We start from the raw sequence: 7,877 nt of genomic DNA on the forward strand, positions 1-7,877 counted from the left end.
TGATGTGCGGATTAGCCGCGGCAGCAGCTAAAACACCTGCTTGGGCATCATCATTTGTTGCAGGTCGTGGTTGACGTTTCACATGTGGCTGAACACTTCCTGTTTCCTTAAATAACGCAACTATCCGGCGAACGGTCCGGACACTTGGATGATGTCGTCCAGGATACCTAGCAGCATACATACCACACGCCCGTTGGGCATTTTGATCACAATAGCCATACATCAACACGATATCGACCTTTTCCGCAATTGGTAAATGGTCCATTTTAACACGGGTAATGTATCACGAAGCAAATACCGTCCGCACTGGCGGAATGTTACGTGATACCACGTACTTATACGTTTGCGACTATTACAGCGGCATCTACCACAAAGCGAAAAAAGCATTCCAACTAAAACATTGAAATTTCCACAATCTGGTTTCCCCCTTCAAGCTAGGCGAGTTTCTTTCTTTGTAGTTTTTTCGTTTGATGCTTATTTCGTGAGATACTTGGCCCGGTCACTATCAAATGGCTCTGAGCACTATGCGACTTAACTTCTCAGGTCATCAGTCGCCTAGAACTTAGAACTAATTAAACTTAACTAACCGAAGGACATCACACACATCCATGCCCGAGGCAGGATTCGAACCTGCGACCGTAGCGGTCACGCGGTTCCAGACTGAAGCGCCTTTAACCGCACGGCCACACCGGCCGGCCCGGTCACTATCAATGGACCACCCTGTATACGACGGTTGGAACCTTAAAAGTGGCAACTGTTTATCTACAGCTCGTACAAAATAGATACGTGTTTCAAAGTTTTATTGACTTTCAGAGTAGTCATCAGCATTGTGTATAACCCGTTGCCAGCGATTTGGAAGTCGTAGGATACTCTTAGCACTGCCAGTTGTGTTGACAGTTCGAGCGGCGCGGTCTATTGCCCGACGAATTTGTAGCAGTTATTCTCGAAGACAGAAGAAATCGGAGCATCGAAGCGTTTTTCACATCGCTAAAGTATCGTGACTCGTTGTGAAAAATCCTGTACAAGAGTATGGCTCAGGCTATATTTCCTTCATATATTCCCTCTCATCCAGTAAAAAATCTGTTCATTTCAGCCTAATATCTCTTACGCCTTGCATTGCAGGACTAGAATATTAAACTCATTTTTGGCTGATGACGGAGTGCTAAGAGCATGCCCTACTCGTCACAGGATGCCTCCTCACTTTCCAACTCTCTTAAAGTAGTCAAATGCCTCATCACCTGCAAAGTCTTTCAAGGCAGCGAAATAGTAGCATAGAGGGATTGCAAATATCAGATTAATACTACGTACCACATTATCAAATCGGTAACATAGCTAATTTTGTTACGATGGCCATCTCTCAATGTGTAGGTGAGTTTAGAAATTTCGTTCAAAGATCTCGCCGCAACGAAAAAAAGAAGGCTGATTACCGCTCCAAATCGCGAATCGTATCCTGGACACTCTCGCCCTAGCTTCCACACGGCAGCACGTCACCGACATCGTGAGTGTCCCTATGCACAGTGAGTGCTTTCTTCCTACAGTTGGCTTACACTCGCCAGGTTACTCTAATGGCAATCCCTGGAGGGAAGGCGATGTTCTTTTCGAGGAAGCCTATTGAGAAAATGTAGAGAGCTGACATTTGAACCTGACTGCAGAAGCATTCTTCTGTCGCCAACATACATTTCGCGTAAGGACAACGAAGATATACTAAAAATGTGCGCTTATACAGTGTTGTATAGATAGACTTTGATTTCCCCTCGCTAGGAATAGGGAAGGAAATGACTGGCAGTGGTACAGGGTACCCTCCGCTGCGCACCGTATGATGGGTTGTGAATCGTGCACATAAATGTAGATGTAAGTTTAGTCTACCTATTAAGATGTCAGTCCATCCATTTATAGGCACGCAAAATTCACGGGAAAACGTTATCTCTTAAGTATCGAGAAAAGTAAAGACGGAACTTCTGCAACAAAGGAGGCCCGGTTGTTGTGTATTATCGCGAAATAGGGGAGATAGTGCCATAGACATGATACATGAATTGGAGTGGCAATCATTAAAACAAAGGCGTTTTTCGTTGCGACGGGATCTTCTCATGAAATTTCAATCACCAGTTTTCTCCTCCGATTGCGAAAACATTCTGTTGGCACCAGCCTACATAGGGAGAAATGATCATCACGATAAAATAAGGGAAATCAGGGCTCGCACAGAAAAAATTAAGTGGTCGTTTTTCCCGCGCGTCGTTCGAGAGTGGAGCGGTAGAGAGGTAACTTGAAGGTAGTTCATTGTCCATATTCTCACGAATCTTGCCGTCTTTGATGTATAGCATTTGACTCCACCTGATTTTGACGATTAAGTGATGTCGCCCGCCAAGTCACTGACCCCTACAAATTCTCTCGAAATCCGATCACGTTGCGACAGCACTGTTGTTTTAGTTAGAAGGCTGCCTAGGCGTCTACCCATCACTGGTTAGGTAGAGAGCTATCACAACGAGAGAGAAACAAATAGCACACTAATGTTCAGGGAGAAATTCGCCACCACGCGGACCTCGCGTCCGGATACTTTCCACAACTGGTACTGCTTCTAGTAATTTGTAGTCAGTGGCGCAATGGAGCAGCAGCAGGCCTATTCGGCTATTTTAGGTTCAATAGTTACATTTATCTACGTTCAGCTCCAAGGCCCACTAGTCCTCAGTCCTCTGCAAACCGCTGCAGATTACCGGTGTCTGCAACACTGCTGTAGACAGGAGCCCATATCTAAGTACGTATTCTGCAAACTAATGCATGGTGTGCAATATGTCGTAGCAATATTGTCGATGTCTTAGTTCCTTTTCCAATCACATACGTAATGATCGAGTAAAAACAAATGTCTGTGTGCCTCTGTATATACCCTAATGTCCTCTATGATCGCAACACCTGATACAGGTTTTTTAATGGCCAAGAAAGTCTTACTGCTGCACGTTTACTATGCGAGGATTTCACAAAGAAAATGTGATACGTCTGCAGTTCATCGATGTCGAACGATTGTCTACAGATATGTCCCTGAACGTGTCCCAGTCTCCTTTATCCTATTGCAGTGGTCACTACGCTACATATGCAACGGCATAGTGATGCCAGAGTCTTCGTTGACAGCATAGTGTTCCATGAGAAGTACATCACCAGTTTTTCATTTGAGATATACCTTCATAAAACAGTTCTGACAATATCACAGAGCTTCCAACACGCGCACCATCCACTGAATCCTTTACACCGGTGCAACAGCCTCGCACCTCCGCGCGCAGTTCACAGCTGCTGCGAGATTCGCGGTTTAATCGAGGCATTGTTCAGTTTTCCTCCACGCACTCCTCAGGAGTCGACCGATCTCGATGCCGTATTCCGTCTAGATCAGAGTATATCCACATGGCAGTAGGCGCGTGCGTTTTGTAGGAGCAAACCCAGTGCCTACACGCTTATCCGACTATCGTACGTCGAGAGCTAATTAACCAACAAGCACAAGCCAGATCAGATCAGCATCGACGTTTCCTCTAGCAATAGCAGTCATCTTAGTACCTCTTACACATCGATGCGAATTGTAGTGGTACATTCTCCGGTGACATGCTGACAGGAATTGCGGCCAATCGCCTCCTACACTGTCACTTCTCAGTGGGTGGATTACACTCCATTAAAAATCCGTGCAAATGAATTTGAGCCTGTCATATTCTCGTGCTTTAGCTCACCGACCTGTCAGTCTTCAGTGTATAGGTAGCTTCCCTTAAGATTCTAGCAAATGAATCTGACCTCGACATACGCATTCTTCTTCAGCTCGCACCAGATGCTTACTGCTAGGCATTTTACTGTAGTTAACTGTTCCGACGACATTGTAAGGGATTTCTAGTCCTATTAATGAGCAATAGAGATAGGTACGATCAGGTCAACTACCAGTCGCACCATAGGTCTTTCCACATGCTTGCAGACCACTCCATCACCTGCGAACATCCTACAGATAGACATGATGCTTTTGCTTCGCGGATTAGTCACGTAACACGAACACATATGGGCTGCAACTATGCAAAGTTGAGTTGTCGAATCGATGTTACTGTTCACCAGTAGGCATCATTTAAGCATAAAGAGGTCTGCCTGTTAATGTCTGGATAGCAGTTGACAATAACCTCCGAGTTATAGTAGAAGTTGAGAATGGATGGCGAGATACGAAGGTGAGGCTCGTTGAGACAGAGTGGGAGAAGCAGTGCGGCAAACTGATACACGAGGGACAGGTGGGAGTTGAGTGTGACACATTCTGTCCCGGAGTTCCCGTCCCCAGTGGCAGCAGAATTAATGCATCCTTACTCACTGTGCTTGGTGTTGCTACGTTAAGATTAACAGCTCGAGAGGCATCGCAGGGCATATTCCTAAAGCATCAAATTGTCACGAGCGTATGTGGTTCGCGGGAAGTACTATGTGCTGCAGTGGAGCGAAAGTACATCTGTGGTATCGTGTTGCTCAAAATAGCGGGAGCATTGAGAAGGAGCTGTGTCATTTGTGGCCGGCCGAAGTGGCCGTGCGGTTAAAGGCGCTGCAGTCTGGAACCGCAGGACCGCTACGGTCGCAGGTTCGGATCCTGCCTCGGGCATGGATGTTTGTGATGTCCTTAGGTTAGTTAGGTTTAACTAGTTCTAAGTTCTAGGGGACTAACGACCTCAGCAGTTGAGTCCCATAGTGCTCAGAGCCATTTGAACCATTTTGTCATTTGTGACTCGGTCGCTCAATTATTCCAAGACCAAAGAAAGTTCAATTCAAGATGGTATACCTACTCAAACAGATTTTGGATGCACTAAACGTAGAATTCGAAGCTTACAAAAACTATTATTTGCGAAATACCGTCGCATATTCCCCAAATGTATGTCAATGTTATTTAACTATAGCGATGTTATGTGTGGCATTCCCTCCCAACATTAAAACTACAGTCTTCCATATCATATACATGCATATTGTGTACTGAATCGGGGACCTAGAAACGACGGAGAGGCTTCGTCCCCCCTAGCCCTCAGTGGTTCACAACCCCACAGCTGGCCACAGCAGTCCACCCACCCCACCGCCGCCCCACACCGAACCCAGGGTTACTGTGCGGTTTCGGCGTAGACCCCCCCCCCCCTTCCCTAGGACCGTCTCATACCAGACGAGTGTAACCCCAAATGTTTGCGTGTTAGAGTAATTTGGTTTACGCGTGTGTGTGGAGACAGTGTTTGCACAGCAATCGCCGACATAGTGTAACTGAGGCGGAATAAGAGGAACCAGCCAGCATTCACCGAGCCAGATGCAAAACCGCCTTAAGGACCACACACTGGCTGGCCGGCAGACCGGAACTCGACACTAATGTGCCGGGCGGGTCCATGCCGGGGACCAGGCATGCCTTCCCGCTCGGGGAGCAACGCCTCAGGCCGCACAGCTAGCCGGACGGGTTTTACATGCATATAGACTCCATTCTAATTTCGAATTGTAATTTGCCTTCCGAGAAAAAAATACCCATTAATCCTACTGTGCATTGGAATCAGATGCGTGCAACATACGTCCCAGACAACTGTCAGGGCTATTTACATTACTGGCCATCGAAATTGCTACACCACGAAGATGACGTGCTACAGGCGGAAACTTTAACCGACAGGAAGAAGATGCTGTGATATGCAAATGATTAGCTTTTCAGAGCACTCACACAAGGTTGGCGCCGGTGGCGACACCTACAACGTGCTGACATGAGGAAAGTTTCCAACCGATTTCTCATACACAAACAACATTTGACCGGCTTTGCCTGGTGAAACGTTGTTGTGATGCCTCGTGTAAGGAGGAGAAATGCGTACCATCACGTTTCCGACTTTGATAAAGGTCGGATTGTAGCATAGCGAGATTGCGGTTTATCGTATCGCGACATTGCTGCTCGCGTTGGTCGAGATCCAATGACTGTTAGCAGAATATGGTATCGGTGGGTTCAGGAGGGTAATACGGAACGCCGTGCTGGATCCCAATGGCTTCGTATCACTAGTAGTCGAGATGACAGGCATCTTATCCGCATGGCTGTAACGGATCGTGCAGCCACGTCTCGATCCCTGAGTCAACAGATGGGGACGTTTGCAAGACAACAACCATCTGCACAGACAGTTCGACGACGTTTGCAGCAGCATGGACTATCAGCTCGGAGACCGTGGCTGCGGTTACCCTTGACGCTGCATCACAGACAGCAGCGCCTGCGATGGTGTACTCGACGACAACCTGGGTGCACGAATGGCAAAACGTCATTTTTGCGGATGAATCCAGGTTCTGTTTATAGCATCATGATGGTCGCATCCGTGTTTGGCGACATCGCGGTGAACGCACACTGGAAGCGTGTATTCGTCATCGCCATACTGGCGTATCACCCGGCGTGATGGTATGGGGTGCCGTTGGTTAGACGTCTCGGTCACCTCTTGTTCGCATTGACGGCACTTTGAACAGTTGACGTTAAATTTCAGATGTGTTACGACCCGTGGCTCTACCCTTCATTCGGTCCCTGCGAAACCCTACATTTCAGCAGGATAATGCACGACCGCGTGTTGCAGGTCCTGTAAGGGCCCATTCTGGATACAGAAAATGTTCGACTGCTGCCCTGACCAGCACATTCTCCAGATCTCTCACACAATTGAAAACGTCTGGTCAATGGCGGCCGAGCAACTGCCTCGTCACAATACGCCAGTCACTATTCTTGATGAACTCTGGTGTCGTGTTGAAGCTGCATGGGCAGCTGTACCCGTACACGCCATCAAAGCTCTGCTTGACTCGATGCCCAGGCGTATCAAGGCCGTTATTACGGCCAGAGTTGGTTGTTCTGGGTACTGATTTCTCAGGATCTATGGACCCAAATTGCGTGAAAATGTAATCACATGTCAGTTCTAGTATAATATATTTGTCCAATAAATACCCGTTTCTCATCTGCATTTCTTCTTGGTGTAGCAATTTTAATGGCCAGTAGTGTATGCTGTGTAGGGTGCTCTCTTCCGTAACTAACAAACGTTCCACTAAAACTACAGTCTTCCACACAGTAAACATCACATACTGATTTTTGAAACGTACTTCTGCGTCACTAGCATTTGGACGGGATCAAACTCGAACCGTTCACTTCCATAGTTATAAATCAGAGCTTAAAAAACAGGCTATTTTTAGCGGAAGAAGAGATAAGTGTTTATGTAATCGCACATATCAGCTCTCATTATCCAAATATGTAAGCTAGTAGTCATCTGTAGAAGGCTATGGCAATAAAACAGGCTAAAGTTTGATTTCATCGTCCATCTCTTCTGCTTTAGATTGATTTTTTTATACCCGCGCCTCATTCATACCAATTTCTACTAATATACACGATACTCATGACTATGAAATATGATGCAATGTCTCTAGCGCGCGTAGACTCCCCTGTATTAAATTACTGGGATGTGATATTATCCTTCATTCCAACATAGAGTGCATACATTATAAGAAACCAGGCAGCTTCAACCGCCAATTCCGATTACGTCCGCTGTGTAATGCTTTGTACTATTGTACTCGTACCATGACACGTGGCCGTAGGCAGCACCCAGGTTTTCTTTTTCAGCCTGAAATACTGTCCAATACAGAATCTAGCCGGTAGTAGCTTATAGAGTTGCAAGTACATGTCGATGAGAACTTATTACTGCATCGTATGGAACTCTGTAGCACAGACCTTAACAACAGTAGTCTGCTGGAGGGCGACGCGATGTGTTTTAACCCAATGAAAGACTGCATACATTGACAGAATGTTGTGTTGTATGTCAGTTGCATGCTTCGACACTAAAAGATCATGATACTTCAACACAGGTGAGGAGGTGTTAAGATCACTCTGTAACCGTAGCCGTCATACTAAGAGC

The 7,877-nt window shown here is 46.4% G+C and overlaps 1 pseudogene; it reads left to right on the plus strand.

The window, feature by feature from the left end:
• The first annotated feature begins 1,044 nt into the window (after positions 1-1,044).
• Positions 1,045-1,214, plus strand: LOC124717493 (annotated as a pseudogene).
• Positions 1,215-7,877: the final 6,663 nt, after the last annotated feature.

The sequence above is a fragment of the Schistocerca piceifrons genome, chromosome 9 (assembly GCF_021461385.2).
Source record: "Schistocerca piceifrons isolate TAMUIC-IGC-003096 chromosome 9, iqSchPice1.1, whole genome shotgun sequence".
In the NCBI taxonomy this organism is placed as follows: domain Eukaryota; kingdom Metazoa; phylum Arthropoda; class Insecta; order Orthoptera; family Acrididae; genus Schistocerca; species Schistocerca piceifrons.